Source organism: Corticium candelabrum, chromosome 1 (genome assembly GCF_963422355.1).
Source record: "Corticium candelabrum chromosome 1, ooCorCand1.1, whole genome shotgun sequence".
NCBI classification, from domain to species: domain Eukaryota; kingdom Metazoa; phylum Porifera; class Homoscleromorpha; order Homosclerophorida; family Plakinidae; genus Corticium; species Corticium candelabrum.
In genome coordinates this window covers 7,582,073-7,585,389 of record NC_085085.1, presented here as the reverse complement: position 1 = coordinate 7,585,389, position 3,317 = coordinate 7,582,073, and positions in this window count along the sequence as shown.

Sequence of the window (3,317 nt, the reverse complement as noted above, 5' to 3'; positions counted from 1 at the left end):
GGGAGTTCTTTTCAGCTGTACAGCTTCTGTGTAGAAACATTGTCATGGCCCTTGCAGTTCTGCTTCCACTCGCGTGTCATTGCGGAATACAATATTTCCATCGTTTCTGTCCTGAATGCAATATGAAGTGCACAAACAAACACCGTTTTGAACATTTACTTTCTGAATGGCATTTTCACACATTTCCACATGCAGGATCAGTAAAATAAGATGTCTCTGGCGATCGCTGTTTGCGCACAACCCAAACTCGCGTTACGTTAAGCAAGTCCAAAATCTCTGTGTGGTAAGAATGTAGAGTTTGTGTTAGAGTATCACTAGCGTTGTCGTGCTAAGTTTCTCCGGTTTTGAGATTTTGATTTCATGTATACACTTTCAATCCGGTATCCGAGGCACCAGCACGCAAAACATCTGGACAGTGCTCCTTTAAGTCCTCAAAAGAGTTAGCAGCAAGTTCAGCTGTGAAGAAACAAGTGTTCCAGGTCGAGAGAGTCACAGTTTTGAGAAGACTGGCTGGGCTGTGACACCTGCTGGTGATGGTTTCACTTCTGGTGTGTCGGGTTAGATCGCCCTTTGAAACACTATGAACAGTAGTGTTCTTCTTAAAAAGAAGTCACAGCCAATTAACATCCTACCATTCTAATACACTGATGTATTTTACGCTATGTTGACTAGAATGCATATTGCATATACCAGAAAGATAAGCAGACTCAATTTGTAAGTGTTAGTGCAAGTTGGCCAGTGTTAGAACCCAAACCTTTGAAAAAGCAAGTATTGTGCTATGTGTACACAATTGCCCCACCCACCCAATGTGACCCTTCGCTGACGTAAGATCCTGTTTCTACTTAAGTGAGCAAGGACATGACCACAAAGTTTCCTGTATGTGCAGTGGTCAAAGCTGAGGGCACATACAACAAGAAGAACAACAGGTTGTTTAGAAATACAAGTCACCGAAGGCAAATGTGTAGGGTAGGTGTGCCTAATTCGGGACAGTATCCCAACTGTTGATGCTTCTGTCACCTGATACTCTGCAATCACTTAACAGCAAACATTTCAAAAATTTATGATAAATGTATTAGTCTCTTGATTACAAAATCACACTTGTTTCATCTAAATCCAAGAACAACAGAGGTCAAACGACTACTTATATGGGCTATGCCCGGGACTTCGACAAGCCTTGCAGGTGGTCCTAATTCGAGACAGGCGTTCTTGGTGCACTGAAAAGACGGTTGAGGCGTCGAAAGGCAGTTATAAATAAGGCAATAAAGTTTGTTACCTAGAATATTTTAGACATGTGGCAGAGTGATCAAACGGTTGTGCTAACAATCGTTCTTGGAAGTTAATAGGTCTAATCATTTTTCAACTTCTGGAACAGCTTCCGATAGAATACAGGCAACAGAATATTACAGTGAAGTGTGGACACTGTGAGAACAACAAATTTACACTAAAACAAAGCAACCGTGTCTATCTATGCCATTATTCCTGCCTTGATTGTTGCTTCAAGTGTTCATGTCTCAAATCTTTGTTGTCAAGATGTTTGAAAAAGTGCAATTAACAAAACATACAATTTCACAAGTGAAGCTGCCTGCATTGGCAACTGGCTTTCCACTCACTAAGGAGTAGGGTTGTTGTAGATCTAGTTATTATTATCAAGGGTGTCTGATTGAGTCTGGTAGTCGTAAGGCTTAGATAGGCTTACAAGTCAACCAAAAACCTACAAAACGTACACAAGCGTTAGTTTAAGCTGTAGGAAGGCTACTTTTAGAGGTAAACAGATAAACAGCATGTGTGGGGAGGGGTCAATAGGTGTCAATAGATTCGAAGATGTCAAGTAGCATTGAAACAAGTTGTACTCGTGTGGAAAGCAAGTGTGTTGCTCTGCAAACTGCAGTCGAGGCTGTAAAGACTGGGAAAATGAGTTATCGCAAGACTGCTGCAGCATACGGCGTGCCTAGAAACACCATCTACAGTCATGTCCATCAAGTGGTGACACAATCATTTACAGTCACCCGCGTGTTCTCAGTGATTTAGAAGAGACTGTTATTGTACGTTGTTGCTTGGCACTAGCTAGTTTTGCAGTGTTCTCCCCAGGCATCTCAAGATGTGGCGGCCTGCCATGCGTTGGCTAAATTTTACAAGGATACACCCATTCCCGCCATCTGTTGGCTAACGCCGCCACGCCTTGACTTATGCCCACCACGCCTTACTATCTATGTGCTATTGGGAGACCAGTGGTTTGGATTCTTGTATGAATAGAACACCTGTTGTTGCTGTGAAAGTTCAAAAGCAACATCATAGAGATCGCTATGTCCAAAATATACTTACGATGTTGTTTCGAATCCGATCCGACATCATTTGGTGGAGTATTCGCCCACATTCCAATCGATATGTGAGTCGCGCCCTTGGCAGTCGTCTGTGTCGTGGAGTCTTTATTGGTGCGTTGAGAGAATACAAAGTCGCAAGACAAAGTACATCAATGTGTCGAATTCTGTTGTTGAAGTGATAGCCCAATTTCTCGTTCTTCTAGTGGCATTTTTGGCACCTAACGGAACCCGATCTGGGAGGCGTTACCCTGCACAGGATGTAAGACAATGCACTGATTACAAACGCCAAAACACGCTTGAACAGCATCGGCCCAAAGCCAAAGTTAGCGAAAGCATTGCTCAGGTTAGTGTAGACAAGTTCGCAGTTTCGAAAAACTTGTCCATCTCGGAGAGCATGCCGATACGCTGCGCACATCTATCTAGCGTCGATATCGGCAGGGAAATTGTAACCAACTGCTTAGCGAACTTGTCTACTAACTAAAGCTATTACAACTGATTTTGTGATTTCTATTGGCTTGGAATATATTGTGAGGGGCAGGTTTTCGACATGTATGCAGATTAGAAAGTAGCCCGGATGAAAAGCGGGGCAATATAGGGTTAGTGATAGCCTGCTTGTGTTGTACTCTGTCCACGCATAGAAATGTTGTACAGCTAACATTTTAGACCAAACACAAGCACCCTATGTTGCTCTAGCACTGCACTGCAAAGCCAGCAAACCCCACTCAGATGACCACGCTCACGCTTGAAACAACCACGCCCACAAGTGTGTTCCATTTAGCCACGCCTATACCACCATGCCTTTGAGATATTCTGGGGAAAACACTGTTTTGGATACCCAGCTAGAGTCATTGGAGCTGTTGTTCCCACTTCCTTTAAGATAGCAGCAGAATAAACCCATGTAAATTAAAGGAGAGTTAAGTGAAAGAAAACCGAAGCAACTAAATTCAAAGAGTCACTGCCTGTACTCCAGCAGTGGTAGACCAATTTTTTAGCAAT